This window comes from Pelophylax lessonae, assembly GCF_965119305.1.
Source record: "Pelophylax lessonae genome assembly, chromosome: 3".
In the NCBI taxonomy this organism is placed as follows: domain Eukaryota; kingdom Metazoa; phylum Chordata; class Amphibia; order Anura; family Ranidae; genus Pelophylax; species Pelophylax lessonae.
The window spans coordinates 176,450,980-176,467,558 of NC_138770.1; positions in this window are offsets into that span (position 1 = coordinate 176,450,980).

A 16,579-nucleotide genomic window follows, 5' to 3' on the forward strand; every position below is an offset into this window, starting at 1 on the left:
TAGTGATGTCCCTGATGCCACAATGGTCTAGCTGCTTTTCTTCCGCATTTAGTCAGTACTGTAACACAAGAAACCATAACCTGTTTTTACTTTTTGTACTCCTGTAAAGCTGTGCAGAAAGCTCCCCCTAGGAATTCACAAAATACTTACTGCTTAATCCTCCACTTCTAATCTCCTCTATGACAGCAAGCAACCATAATAGCAATATTATCTGGGATCAGCATGAACAACTATTTTTAGAAAGGCTAATTTTATTTTAATAACTTTGTCACTAAACACATGGAGGGAAATAAAATCTTGACAGTAACATATTAAAAAACAACAGTTAGCTTTCACTGTCATACTGTTTATTTTGCATCTCTGAAAAGAGCACTGCACATTGGATATTTGTATTAAAGTTTGTACACCTGTCATTTACAGTATGTAGGCATGCTAAAGTAAGCAACTGCTATGAAAGTGGGCACCAGAAAATGCCTGCACATCCCCCTTATTAGCTGGAAATTCTTGGCTAGGGCACCCCAGATGTATACACCTACTACGTAATTACCCTGAATCTACCAAACTTATACACTGAACTGAATTTTGGCGAAAATTGGCCATTTATTAGTAAATGAGCCATTTAACATTTTCTTAAACAGAAATAATACACAATCCAGGACCCATAAAATAAAGGTTGCTGGTCTTGGGAGGCACCAAAGAACCAAATTTCAGATTGTGTATATTTAACTGTCCCCAGTGGTGCAACACCGGCTCGGGGGGAAAACACACATCACCACAGATACATCCTTGTTATCACTTCCCTGTTAATCAACCATTAACGGGGATCCCATAGAGGACGCCATACCTTAGATGGGTCATCCTATGAACTGTTCCAAAAAATGTTACAGCCTCCAAAGACCCCAACCACCACAGCGCAACCTTACACCTGTAGGCCCCTCCACAAACGTAAGGCTCTCTGAACACCATCTTGGATATATGTCTGTCCCAATGGCATTCAAGTGGACCCAATCGTTCTGCAGATACTGCCATGTATCCACCTCCAGATCATGACAAAATCACTAACTTCCTTGTTGACCTTGATGCATGCCCTTTTCAGCTTCTCAACCGACCTAGCAAAACACCAAGAAGTGCGGCCTATAATATCTGACTAAACCACTACCATGTCCGGGAAGGTCATAAGCAATCTGAGAAAATAGAATTTAATATCCCGGATGAGGTGACGCATAGACCGCACACACAGGTCATTGCCACCCACGTGCAGCACCAATATGTCTGGCGCCTTGTCAAGCCAAGCTAAATGGGGCACTTCCGGAAGGACCCTGCACCATAACAATCCCAGAATACCTATCCACCTAATAATGGCATTTATCCTGGGGAAACCCAGCTGGCGACCATTGGGTCAAACCTCTGTCTACTTAGCCCCCAACAAAACACAAAGGAGTGCAGAGGTCTACACGAGGCACGCAGCAGAGCCTGTAAAAAAAGACATCAAAGAAAATATGGCAGAAATGAATCCACCACAAACAGTATGAACAAAAGGACAAACCAACATAAAACACTAGATCAATTCAGGAGGCATACGTATATATCTTAAAGCGATCAAATTCCCATCTGCCATTGCTCTTTAAAAAGGACTCATCCAAACCCCACCAAGCAGATTCCATAGCCACCCCAATGCGGAAGAAGTGTGAGGAGTAACTTCGAGCATCGAAACCCAATGCTACCAGGCAACGCCGAAATACAGATACATACTGAAATTTCAACAAGGCCGATCCATCCTGATGCATCGGATAGACGCCTTCCCGCTGTGGACTTATACGCCCGGACTCCTCCACTACTGTCACTAGGCAAATCGGGGAACCCTATACCCTGTAAAGGCGTAAATACGTACCTCTGCCCACCTGGTCAGTCTTAGAAGGACGAATGAAGAGAACCAACAAAGAATTTGAAAAACTCACCTCACTCTTAAGCAGCTCACCGTGTACAGTTTTAGTTATAGTTTTAGACTAACTAACTTGCTAATCCGAAGAGCCCCAAAAAATGCCAGTACGAACCCCGTCTTAAACAAAAGTGACTCGTACTCAGAGGCGCATACGAAACTTATCTAAACCAACAATTCCTGCGGCATACAAAAACTGACGCACGACTACCATCCTGCCTCCGGAAACCCTTCCTATAGCCCTTTAAGGCTTGTTTAACAACAAAGTCCTTTGTGAGATCTTGGACACCCCAAAATTTGAACAGGAATACCAAACCAGCCAACTTACGATTGATGACTGAGACCGACACCCCCTGTTCAAAATTCAAGCGGATGAAGTATAGCAAAATAGAGCGAAAATCCATACTGTCTGTCTCGATTCCCACTCGCGTCAAAAGATCATGCCATTCCATCCATACCTTGGAATATGCCGACAAGGTGGTCGTACTCAAGGAGTTCCGTAACAAGCTGGCGATGACCCCAAATGCCAAAGTTCCCGCGGACAAGGCATCCCGTGTTCCTCCGCATCCGGTGCCAACTCTCGTAACCTGTCCAGCTGAAAACGAGACAAAGAATCCGCCAATGTATTAATCGCCCCTGGCAGGTGTACAGCATACAAAAATACATTTAACTGCAGGCAGTGCAAAACTTGAAGACGCAACAACTTGATTACCGGCAGTGAAGAGACCGAAAACTGGTTAATAACCTGCACCACTCCCATATTGTCACAGTGTAAACTAATTTTCTCATTCTGGAAAGAATACCCCCAAAGTTGCACGGCAACCAACACTGGAAAAAGTTCCAATAGGACCAGGTTCTGCAAAAACTCGGCCTCCCGCCACTCCTCTGGCCAACGCTCAGCACTTCACTGGCCACCAAGGCAGGCACCATAGCCTTTGGAGCTCGCAGCAGCCGTATACAGGTCCATATCACAATTGCTGATAGGGCCCTGTTGCCAAAGGGAATGGCCGTTTTAGGTATCCAGGAAGACGTGCCAAACTCTCAAATCCTTCCTGTGCTCAGAATTCATCGTAATGAAGTGACGCATCACTGAGACCCCTGTGGTAGCCGCTGACAAGCGGCGGCTAAAAACCCGACCCTTCGGCATAATGCGGTATGCAAAGTTGAGCTTCCTAAGGAGAGACTGCAACTGCCGGAGTTCAATTTTTTGCTTACCGACTACCAAACAAATTTCAGATTTAAGAGCAAGCCTCAGGCTAATGACATTCCATAGCAATAGAGTCAACAGCATTCCACAAAAAACTGACTGTCGTGATCAGGCCTTCAGTCTTATCCGCCGCCAACAGAATACCGAAACGCTCGGCCACGTGTTGAATCATGGCCAGCAAAATGCCACACAAGTTAGACAAGGGGGGCCCACGCACAAAAAGTAATCCAAATAATGGATGATGGAACTGACCCCCAATACCTCACGGACCACCCATTCAACAAAGGAGCTGAACGTTTCGAAGAAGGCACAAGAGATAGAACAACCCATAGAAAGACAGAGGTCCTCATAAAACCAATCCAACCACCTGCAACCCCAGAGGTGAAAACTCTGTAGATACACTGGCAGCAACGGGAAAGCCATCTTAATGCCTGTCCTAGCCATGAGGGCACCACACCAATAGTGCAGTATCCAAAAGATGGCTGTATGAAACGAGGTGTAAGACACTGCGCAGACCTCCGGATCTATCGAATGATTGACCAAGCCACCTTTGGGGAAGGATAGATGGTGGATAAGACAGAACTTCTGAGGTTCCTTTTTGGGAACCCAGCCCAAAGTGGAAACTACTAAATTGGCTAAAGGGGATTGAGTGAAAGGCCAAGCCATGTGTCCCAACGCGACTTCCTTAGCCGATTTTTCAGAAACCACCTCAGGATGCAGCCTGGTAGAATAGCAAGTTATACGCCATTGGGGGAATTCTGGCTAGAGAACACGGAATACCAAAACCAACTGAAAAACCGACTTCCAACAACCGAGCAGCCGTCTGATCCGGATACCTATTTAGAAAAGGCCTGCATCCTTTCTGCCTTCACCGGCATCATTCCTTTTTCCTGAAGCATCCCCGGAAGGACATCTGCCCTGTTTAAAGCTGCAGGATAGGGCATGAGCGCCCCCGCATCCCAAAAACTCATGCTTGAAGCAACACGCAGAGCTGAATTGTTGCGTGCCTTCGTTGAAGTGCCAGCAGAACCCCCCGACGCTTTGCAGCCGACTGTCCCGGGGTGTTTGTACTACCGGCCCTGCTCGGAAAAAAGAGCAGAGCTGCCCGTGCCGAGGTCATAACACGCATTCACAAACTGATGTCCTTGCAATTGCGTTGACGAAATTTCGCTGAATCAACTAAGCGGATTGCATCTGCAGACTTACCTCCATTCTTGGGGTCCTCCGCCTTGTCCCTCACCATAGGTGTCGTCGATGAGGCCCCTAGTGACAACTCCAGGCCCATCCCTGAAAAGGAAACTGAGCTGGTCCCCAACCACACCACGGCATTGGTAGACGGGCCTGAGGCTGCATCTGGCACCCATTCAGCTACAGGGGTCGTGACCGCTCCGGAGCCCACGTCTAGCAGCTGCACCAATGACCAGAAAATCGTCACCAATTCCTGCAGGCCTGAGAATGCACCGGTCGCAGTGGACCCAGGTTCTGCTACATAAGATGTGGGGGGTACCGTGGACAGCAGCAGAAACCCCCCTAAACCTGCTGCGTCGACCCAGCCTAAACCCAATTCTAAAACAGCATGTAAAGCAGACTGAAATGAGGCACTAGCAGAAGTAATGCACTCACTAGGCTGACCAGGGCGAAGCCCCTCAGCCACAGATCCAGACTCCACCACTAGCGAGGGACCTTGAACCTCCCCATCTTCGGAGCTGGACAGCTCCCCTTCTGACCTTGCTGCAGCTGCCTCATTCTGGTCGTTCTGGAGTGCGCTGGGTGGCACAGAGGGTCCACGCCATGTGCCCGCCACACCATGCTGGCGGGAAGGCCTCAACCCGCCACCAGATAATCTAGGTCTCTTACTGCTGGAGCTTTTTCCAGGCGACGGTGCCAAACCGGCCACTGGGGACACCACTAAGGAGCACAGGAGGGCCGCTCCATCCTACTGGCCAGCGCCCACATGAGTCACTCTCCCCCGCCGAGCTGCCCTAACAGTAGGAACATCACTTGACAGGGCACCTGCACATTCTGGACTCCTGAGATGTACAGGCGGGGCCAGGGACATTACGGGGGAGTGGCCCCACCTGGAAGAGCTCCGCCGGTGATGGGGATTCCTCCCAGGACCAGCGCTGGCAGCAGCAGGTGATTGCTGAGACAGCGAGCTTGGAGGGTCGCTGTAGGGGCTCCCGCTGGGGAACAGAGCTCTAGGGGACACTGGAGGGCTGAAACGCTCCAGAGGCCAGGACCTGTGAGTGCGCTGGGGCCGGTCCCCTTTCACAGAAGTCTCCATTTCAATCATAGAGGAGACCTGCTGCTGGAGCCACGCCGTGCCCTGGGAGGCAGCAGCTGACTGAAGCGGTCCCAAAAGCAAATCCAGCTCACTGCAAGGCAGGAACATAGCCAGCATGATGGAGACTGATTCCAATTCATCCATTGCTCCAAGGGGTCTGCCACGATACAAGGTCATCTCCCTAAATCCCACTGACTATAGCCCCACCTCTTTAATAACCTACCTATCATAGTAAGTGACCTCTCGATGATAACCTTGTTGCTAATAACCCTGTACTACCTAGTATACCCTGTCCCCCTATCATGAGGCCCTGCACTTATATATATATATATATATATATATATATATTTTTGTTTCAGGCCTGTCTATCTTGCTGAACCCAAGGAACCATGCAAATTTGATCCTTAAAGAAGTTGTAAAGTCAGGAAGGTTTTTTTTTTTATCTTAATGCATTCTATGCATTAAGATAAAAAGCCTTCTGTGTGTAGATGCCCCCCCAGCACCCCTAATACTTACCTGTGCCCCATCTCTCTCCAGCGATGTCCATGAGTCCCTTGGCCATCCTGGGACTCTTCCTCCTGATTAGCTGAGATACAGCCGCCGCGCTATTGGCTCTCGGGGCTGTCAATCAAAGTCAGTGAGCCAATCAGGAAAGCGAGGCGGTGGGGCAAAACGGCAGCTCTGTGTCTGAATGGACACACAGAGCTGCAGCTCAGCTCTGGTGCCCCCATAGCAAGCTGCTTGCTGTGGGTGCACTCGATAGGAGGGAGGAGCCATGAGCAGAAACGAGGGACCCAAGAAGAGGAGGATCCGGGCTGCTCTGTGCAAAACCAACTGCACAGAGCAGGTAAGTATAACATGTTTGATATTTTTCTTTAAAAAAAAAACGAGACTTTACAATGACTTTAAGCTAATTTTGACTTTTTGTAAAGCTAAAGCTTAAACATACCTGCCCAACAGAGGCGTAACTAGAACCTTCAGGGCCCTGGTGCAAGAAACCATGAATGGCCCCCCGGTACCCTGGCCGGGGCCCTTCCCTTTAAGCCTGGGGCTCTTCCAACTGATCCTGGGGCACTTTACTCTCGTTGCGGGGCCCTTTATTACAGTCCCGCACTGGGATCCTTTCACAACCGAGGAATGCCAGGGCTCGGTTGCAAGTGTGACCTTTGCGATCCTGGAAGTTCACCCACTGGTGTCAGTCGTTTTTATTTTTTGGTATTTTTATTGTATCATTTTTTATAATTTTATTTTATTTTTTTACAATGTCCCTGACTATGACTCTGTCCATTCAGAAAAGGAAGGAGCTGGTAAATTACATATTTACTGACCCCTTCCCATTCCTCTATTGTGACACATCCCCTGCAGCCGGCAGGAGAGGGGAGGGAGCACAGTGGGGGGGGGGACCAGGGGAGCACACAGGGGCCCAGAGACAGCAGAACACAAATTAACTGAAAGGAGTGGCGGGGGCAGCATACAGAGGAACCAATCTCCTCCATTTTCCTCCTGCAGCCACAGTAGGAAAAAAGAGGACAGTGATTTCTTTACATGCTGCGCCCCTCCTATCCAGGAGTACAGGGGAGCAGTACAGGCCCCCTGGAGCATAGGGCCTGATTGCAATTGCAACCCCTGTAGTTATGCCCCTGCTGCCCAATAAATTATGCATGCAGGTAATCACAGGTAAAATTTCAGCAAATTTTGGATGGTAACTTGATGCCATCTGTGAAAAAGCTGAAGTTAACGAGAGGATGGCTTCAAATGGATAATGATCCTAAACACACCTCGAAATCCACAAGGGATTACATCAAGAGGCGTAAACTGAAGGTTTTGCCATGGCCTTCACAATCTCCTGACCTCAACATAATTGAAAATCTATGGATAGACCTTAAAAGAGCAGTGCGTGACAGACAGCCCAGAAATCTCAAAGAACTGGAAGACTTTTGTAAGGAAGAATGGGCAAAGATACCTCAAACAAGAATTGAAAGACTCTTGGCTGGCTACAAAAAGCGTTTACAAACTGTGATACTTGCCAAAGGGGGCAGTACAAGATATTAACTCTGCAGGGTGCCCAAACTTTTGCAGACACCATTTTTTTTGTTTTCTGTAATTTTGAAAGTGTAAATGATGGAAATAAAATCTAACTTTTGTTGTCATATTATAAGAATGTCTAATCTGTAATTTGATGCCTTTTGGAGATTTTTCCATCTTTCCTTGGCTTCTTTATGCACATTAATACAAATTTTTACCTAGACTTTCGATCACCACTGTAGTTGTGTTTTGTCATAATATGTCATGGACAGGACATGACATTTTATGGCTGCCTAAGTTACATGTGCTAGGGGTGCAACTAGCCCCCAGCACATAATTGTAAATATCCCAGCATGTGCAGTGTTTCTGACTCCTACTACCATGACCACTTCAAATAACTGATGTGATCATGGTGGTTAGAGTGTTCCTTTCATATCTCTCAGAAGAAGTAATTCCATACTGACTCCATTTCATTTGATCATCCTCTAGTTGTGTTAAATTAGTGCTGTGGGGGGGGGGGGGAGCAGCGGCGCGGGATGGGGGGCCCGCGGTGGCGCGGAGTGCCACCTCCCTGAAATTAGTTTTTGCAGGTTTGGATGCCTGTAGCTACCCATACTCAGATGCCCCTAGGGGCAGTAATACAGTAATACATCTAAAGCTGAAGCTGCTGAAAGAATAATCCAGGACACGTAGCAGAGGGTTAAGACAGGAAGCAGGCAGAATAGTAATTTGATATAAAATAGCCAATAGCCAGTAACACAGACACAGACCAATCCCAAAGCCGGATGTGTAGCCAGATTCATTACCCAACAAATAATTAGAATAGGGCTGCAGCCAGGAGCAAGGGATGGATAATATTACACAGGCAATCTAATAAAATGGCAACTTATCTCAGCAGTCCTTAAAATGTGAATTTATAGTACCTGGTGTACAGATGACCAATATTGGGAGGATTTACAAATCTGTAAACGAAGGACAGTAATTAACAATATGGGACTAAAAATTTTAATTAAAAAAATACTTTTAGGCTAATATCACAAATATAACCTAAACATCTGTAATTGCTGAAAATACTTAATAGTTTGTTTTAAAGGGCAATTGCAATGTATACCATTTTGTTTTCAAACAATATTAAAATGCAAGAGCTACCGCGTTGTATGTTAACCCGAATTTTAAAATAATTATAAATTTGTCGCCTTGTTTGTTTAATCCACCATTATAGATGTAGCACCCTACAAGGTGGGTGCTAGGTAATAGCATAATGGGCTTTGGCTGCCTAACAGCAGGGCCATGATTTTCACCTGGACTGTCATGTCTCCCAGGTGTGGCGTCTGAGAGGGGAGTCTCCCCACTGGCTCCAAGAGAGGATTCTCATTGGGCAGTGGAGGAAACCCAATCAGTGGCCTATTCAGGCCTGTATCTACCCCAGAAAGCAGATTCTGCCGCAGAGGATTCTGGGAGTGGGTATGAGTTTGAGGGGAGCCCATGACGCAGCGTCTTTGGCGGGAAGCAGAGTCCCAGGAGGGAGAGTACGGCTGTCTCTGCTCCTGTCAGAAGGATCCAGAAGGGAGAGCTGAGCTGCAGAGAGGATCCAGTGTGCCGAGGACCAGTGGAGAAAGAGGGGTTACTGTGAATTGTCCCTGGGGTCTGCCTAGTGTAGAGGGGACCACTCCGGTGAGGGTCCCAGGGATCCTGGAGCCTGCAAGTGTCAAGGGGGTTGCCTAGTGAAAGGACCCTGAAGTGTCAAGGGGGTTGCCTAGTGAAATGACCCTGAAGTGTTAAGGGGGTTGCCTTAGTGTGTCAAGAGTCAAGGATCATTACAGTCCTGGATCTTCGGAGTTAACCAAGGAGTTAAAGTCGAAGTTTCAGCACTTTCAGCAGAACAGTATTTAAAGCGCCAGGAAGTGTTGGTCGGCATTCAGATGGCGTCTGGACAGCGGTAATAGGTATTTTTCTACAAAGTGTCCCAGTTAAACCTAGTTAAGCAAGAGGAGTATCCCACTCATTCCCTTCTCCCATCCCCATTATAAAATAAACAACACAAACCAAAGATGCCGGAATGGTCATTGTCTCAATTTTCACACTTGGGTTTTCAACTTAAATCTGTTGGAAGTGCTTCCGGTACCAATGGTAGACCCACCTCAGGCCCAATGCCTGGAAATATTGCTACATAAGCATTTTCTGCAGCTCCCCAAGTCCTGAAGTGGTAGCGACAGTTGACAAAGAGGCTAAGGAAGCCATGGAGAGGGGGGACTTGGCTCAGAAATAGGGGTTATGTGACTCTTATGTTGAAAGGATCCCAGACCTCACCCCTCCAGGAAACATTGCCAGGGCCAGAGACCAGAACGCGGCCTATGAGAATATAATACAAAGAGTGTACACTCCATTTTCTCCAAACGGGAGAGGTAACAGGTGGACTCTCCCCCGGCTGTCCCGCATGCAGAGATGGTTGTAGAAGAAAGTGGCACTCGAATATGGATATGACTATCCGTATGCACCCGAGAGGTGATGCTGATGGTGGAAAAAGTCTGGGACTTTTGGTGTGATGAAATAATTTGGGATTTCCTGTTTGTCCCCAAGCCATACAGGGACTCCCAAGAAGAGAAGTTAAAGGAAAAATTTGACAGTGTGAAAGCTCAGTGGAACTTTGGGCACTCCATTTACCTAGACAGAGTGGAGGTCCGTCGCCCGGATGGATCAGGACATGCCTGGTCCATCAGAGTCAGGAATGAGCAAGGTATTTATGTTCAGGTCCCTCACCCATTTTTCTACAAAGTGTCCCAGTTAAACCTAGTTGAGCCAGAGGAATATCCCACTCATTCCCTTCTCCCATCCCCATTATAAAATAAACAACACAAACCAATGATGCCGGAATGGTCATTGTCTCAATTTTCACACTTGGGTTTTCAACTTAAATGTGTTGGAAGTGCTTCCGGTACCAATGGCAGACCCACCTCAGGCCCAATGCCTGGAAATATTGTTACATAAGCATTTTCTGTTCTGTAAGTACCTGTTGATTCTGCCAGTACGTGGCCCCATTACCTGTCCTCTGCACTAGGGTGACAACACTACCAACAGGCTATTAATCCTATGGTTGTTAGCATCCCATGTACGCTCTCAGGCTTGCATTACATGATGCCGTGCTAATAGGCATCTAACAGTGCTACAGAGTGCTAACATGTTAACAGCATTACAGACTACATTCCTGCAGCCCTGCTGTCAGTCTGTGATATTACAGGCATACATGCTTTCCAGATGCCCACAGCACAACCTCCCACATGAGATTAGAAGCACAGTCACTTGACCAATAGAAAGGAAAAGCAAAAAGGTATTAACTGCTCTCTGCAAAATTAAAAAAAAATAGAGGTATTTGTGTTGCTTAAATACATGCTACAGCCTGATTGTTTAAAATCTTGAGGTTTCACTATATTTTAACTAAATTAAAGGGGTAATATATCTAAAAATAGATGTTATATTGCAGCATACCAATTCTTAGATGTGATGGCTGCATTACATTTCTTTTTTAGGCTTAGGCTTTTCATTTGTTTTTCCAGTTAGTAAGTCTGTAAGCAAGCTCTCTTGGAAATGTATCAGTTACAGGGATGAGAAAAAACATTTAACACTGGCAGGGGTGCTTGCGATGATAAGTTTTATTTATGGAAAACCTTTATCCCGAAAGGAAAAAAAATGTTTGCTGTAACTGCCTTTATTGCGTTAACTGGATTTTAGCTTTAATTTGTTAGTGTATCTAAATCTTCTAATATATATAACACTCCCCTCCCCCACTAGACTGACAATGCTGCTGTCTAAATCTAGTAGTAGAGTAGAGTGCACCTTAACAGGGAAAGGAGGAACCTGACCCCTAATTAAATAGGCCTGAATCACCGTCTGTCTGAGCCATCTGGAAATGGTTGCAGCAGAAGTGGCCAACCCTTTCTGAGGTCCATCCATGAGGACAAATAGTGAGTCTGACTTCCTAAGACCCTGTTGCTGCTAGATACACCCTAATTGCCCGAACCACATCCAGGGAATGCAAGGCAATTTCCTTCAGATGTTTAGGCCCGGGAAATAGGGAAGGCAACACAATATCGTCATTCAACTGGAAATCAGAGACGTCCCTTGGAAGGAAAGACCTTATCTCCATGAACCACCAGGTAAGGTGAACAACAAGACAATGCTGCCAGCTCTGACACCCTGCATACAAAAGTAATGGCCACCAAAAAGGCCACCTTCTAGGACAACGTAAGCAGGGAAACCTCCCAAAAGATTTTTTCGAAGAGAGGTTTCTGGGGAACTGACAACACCAAATTGAGGTCCCACGGTGGCAATGGAGACCACACCGAAGTGCTGAACTCCCAGGATAAAGGTACACACCAAGGAATATGTGGCCAATGGACATTGAAAGAAAAGGCTGTCAAGGCCAAAACCTGGCCCTTGATGGTACTTAAGCTCAGGTGCTGCTCAACCCCCCCGTTGGTGGAAAGCCAAGATCCGACCCACCGAAAAAGAGAGAGGGAGAACCCCAAGAGACTCACACCACCGAATGTATGTCTTCCAAGTACGATGGTAGATCTTCCTAGAGGTAGATTTTCTATCTATTCCCGACCAGCCGTACCAGATCAGCGTACCAAGACCAGTGAGGCCAGTCTGGAGCCACTAGAATAACCTGATTCCCTTCTGCTTTGATCCTGCACAGGAGTCTTGGCAGAAGTTTGAGAGGGAGGAAGGCATTATTCAGACAATACTGACTCCATGAAGCGTCTGTGGCGTCGGCCAGAGGATCCAGAGCCAACAGGTTCACGTCGGGAGTACCCCACCAGAGACACAACTGATGAAACACCTCCAGATGAAGTGACCATTCCCCCAAGTCCAACGCCTGTCTACTGAGGTAATCCACTTGCCAATTTTCCACCCTGGAATGTGTACAGTAGAGAGGGCCGAAACAATCATTCTGCCCACCTCAGATCGCCGGCTACTTCCTGAGCCGCCAGGACACTTCTTATGCCCCCTTGGTGATTGACATAGGCCACGGGCATAGCACTATCCCATTGACTTTGTAACAAACACCCCTGAAGATGAATTGTCCAATGATCCAGATAAAGTCTGATAGCTCAAAATTCCAGCAAATTGATCCGCAGTCTGGACTCTTCTAGAGTCCAGACCCCCTGAGCACAATCTGTGCCGAGGAAGCTTCCCCACCCAGACAGGCTGGCATCTGTGGTGACAACTGTCAAGTACAGAGGGAGAAGGATTTGCCCTGTCGAAGTGCTGGGGAACAAAGCCACCAGATCAGGAACCTTCTCATACCCTGGCTCCACAGGATCAGATCTAGAGACTGTGGATTCTTGTCCCATTTCACCAAAATCTCTTTTTGCAGAGATCTTGTATGGAACTGTGGAAATGGAACCGCCTCAAAGGTAGACACCATCAGGACCAGCACCTGCATGCAAGTCCGGAGGGATGACCGTCTGCCGAACAACAGCAGCTGAATTTCCTCCTGCAATTTCTGGAGTTTTTCCAGAAGAAGAAACAATCTGGCTGAGGCCATGTTCAGAGTCAGACCCAGATAGTCCAGTTTTGTGGATGGAACCGAGCAGACTTCTGAAGGTTCAGAATCCAACCGAACTCCCTCAGAGTCCCTCCAAGTTGTCCATCAGAACAGTCGGAGACTCTGCTCGCAGAAAAAGATCCTCCAGGTACCCCAGTACCGCAATCCCCCACTGACGCAACAATGCTAGCACTGGGGCCAACACGTTTGTGAAGACACGAGGAGCGGAGGCTAGACCAAAGGGTAACGCCACAAACTGATAATGCTCCTTGCCCACGGCAAGGCGGAGGAAGCGCTGGTGGCCGGCACATATTGGAATCTAAAGGTAGACATCCTTGATGTCGAGAAAATCCCTGAGGTAGGGACATCACTACCGTGAGAAAGGACTCCATTCGGAACTTCTGTACCCGCACAAAGTAGTTTAGCGCCTTGAGGTCCAAAAGGGGATGTACTTTGCCTTCCTTCCTGGAAACTGTAAAGAAGGTTGAGTAAAACCCCTGGAACTGGGACAATCACCCCTTGGGGTAGCAAGTTGTCAGGGAAATGGCCGTAGGAGAACTGGCAACATTGCCATTAATAGCAATGGATGCTCTTGGCTCAATTGACACAGCCCTCTGCTGGCCTGTCAGGGACATGGCCGTAGGAGAAATGGCAACATTGCCAGTAATAGCAATGGACACTCCTGGCCCAATTGACACAGCCCTCTGCTGGCCTATAAAAGGTGGCTTCTTCCACTGACCTTGGCTGTTCTGGTTGTCTCCTGTGCATGACCTCGGCTTGTACCACGGTTCCCCCTGCCTGCTCCAGTCCCAGACCTCGGCCAGTTCCTGTCTCTGCGTACCAGAGACTATTCCCCGACAAAAGGTAGCCTGCCTGCTCCAGAGCCCTTGAAGACTCCTACCCTGCTATGGTTCCAGTCTGTTCCAGTTCACTCTCGGATTGCTCCTGGATCTATCTACCTGCCTGCAGCTAGTAACCCGTGTCACTTTGGGCACCACACCCTCTGTACCATCTCCAGGGGTGTGCCGCACTGAGCCGCAAGGGGAGCCCTCTAAGCATCTCGGCCTCGGATCAGGTAACCCTGACACAAGTCTTGCACTGCCCCAAAGAGACCCTGTAAGCGATCTGGGGACAAGTGCAGGTTGGAAAGGAAGACCCTTTATGGAGGATAAGACTGAAACTCAATCATGTAGCCAAACCAAATGACTGAGACCCTGAGGGACGAAAAGGCCTCTTATGAGCCGAGAAGAATGGCCCACGTCTACGACGGGGCTCCTTGCCCTTGGTGGCCTGCGGAAAAAGAGTACTCTTTCCCACTGTGAGACCCTCAATGATGTCCTCCAAGGAAGCTCCAAACAGGCGATCCCCTACAAAGGGGAGATCAGTTAAGGCCTTCTTAGAAGTGTGGTCCACAGACCAGCATTTCAGACAGAAAATACGCCGAAGGACCACTGCTGATACAGACAGCTTAGAAATCAAAGGAACAGCATCCAAAGAGGCATCACAGATAAACTGTAGACCCTGGACCAACTGATCCACCAGCTCCGCAAAGGCAGGGGGAAGTAGTTTCCCCTCCAGGTCCCGGGATAAAAGTTTAGCCCACTCGGTCAGAGTTTGTGACACCAGGGCAATAGTAAATACCGGCCTAAGTGCCAAACCAGCCACAGTGAACATATGGCGTGCTAAAGTCTTTACCCTCCTATCAGCTGGATCTTTAAAGGCTGGGGAATCCTCAAGGTAGCTTTATATAACCTGGAAACTGTAGAGTCCACTACAGGTGGGACTGTCCACTTTTTAAGCAGGGAATCCTCATAAGGATACCTCATAGCAAAGTGCTTAGGGAACACAAGAGTGTGTTTTGGACAACCCTACTGTTTTATGACAATGTTGTCAAAGTAATCGAGAAAGGGGAACACCCTCACCACTTTGGAGGGCCTATGGGTGCCAAAAGGGACCGGCGCCTCTGACGCAGCATCAGCTGCATCCTCCAGTTTTAAAGTTTCACGCACTAACACAGTTAGTGCATCCACCAGTGCCTTTTCATGCGCGGCTAGAGGAGCAGAGGAATCATCCTCACTATATAAGCACTCAGGTGTGAGTGGATGCAGACCCAGTGAGGTGACTCGTGTCCGCGGTGGCCGAATCAGATTTAGGATCTGATGAGACAGAAGAGGCAGGGGGGGGCGGGGGGGTGCTATATACTAAGCTCACCCGGAGAACATAACAATCAGGGGAGGGCCGCCGACTGCGATACCGCAAAAGGGACGCCAACCAAGGGCCCACGAATGGACCACCTACTGGACCCCGCAAAACACAAGGGGGTCACCCTCCAACTCCCTCCATAAAGGCCGGCATAATAGGAAATAGCTTCCTTAAAAGGGGGCAGCCTGCCGCAACGTGGACACGTAGGCAGGGTACCCTGATGGTCCTGCAGAACTAAAAAAGGGACAGGTGCCCTACACAATAATGGCAGCATGGCTACCATCAAAAAATACATCGCCCCCACAGCTCCACCCATTCCAAGGGAGGCGCCAAGCTGGCCGCATGGCCTAAATCTTTGTGGAGGACCAGCCGCAAGTGCATGGATCTAAGCCAGGCAGGTGCCCAAAGCAACAGCGGGGGCTTTAGCTAACCCCACTGGGGCCGCCCCCCCCAACGGAAACGCCTGACTCGGCCACATGGTTGATTAGGCTGCAAGCCGCGGCCTAAATTTTTGTGGACGTCCAGTCGCTTGGGCGCGAGCCGACCACCCAGGGGCAGCGGAGGGGAGGGCAGATGCCCAAACTGAGGGTAGTGGCTACAGCCACCTTCACTGGCGCCGCCCCACATAGCTCCTGACCAGTAGTCCGCAAAGCCGCGGCCTGACTTTTTGGCCAGACCTGGTCATGTGAGGTGCGGACCCACGGATGCTAAACCATCCACTCCCTCAGCCCAACAACTGCAGCAGAGGACATCTCTGTCCTAGGTACCAACCCCCAGGGTGGCTCCAACAAGCCCCCTTTGAGAGCATGTGGCAAAAGCCAGCTCATAACCTCACACAGGGAGGGGGGGAGGGTGGAAGACCCAGAGTGACCCCTGAAATTTTAGAGGGGCTGGGGGGGAGGAGGTGAACCCGGGGGGTCCCACCATCCCAGGGAGGGGCCCATGTCCACCCCAAAACCTTCCAGGGGAAAAGGGGGGTTTGCCTGTAGCTGAGAGTGGTAGTATACCCCCTGGGACTGTCCCATAGCCGTAGTCAACTTAGTGTCCTACTCCTGTAGTGGGCAGTATAACCCAATAATCAAGAAGATAAGGAGCTGTGTCCATCAATGAACAAAAGAGAAAAAACATTTTCTTTGTTTGTGTTATATATATACACATCTATATTTCGCAAATAAGTAATTTTGCTTCTTCACTGATGTGCGCTGATTAGGCTGCACTGATAAGAGTGCACTGATGGGCACTAATGAGGCTGCACTGATGGACACTGATGAGGCTGCACTGATGGGTACTAATTAGGCAGCACTGATTGACATTGATAGGCGACACTGATAGGCTGCACTGATGGGCACTGATGGGGCTGCACTGATTATCAGG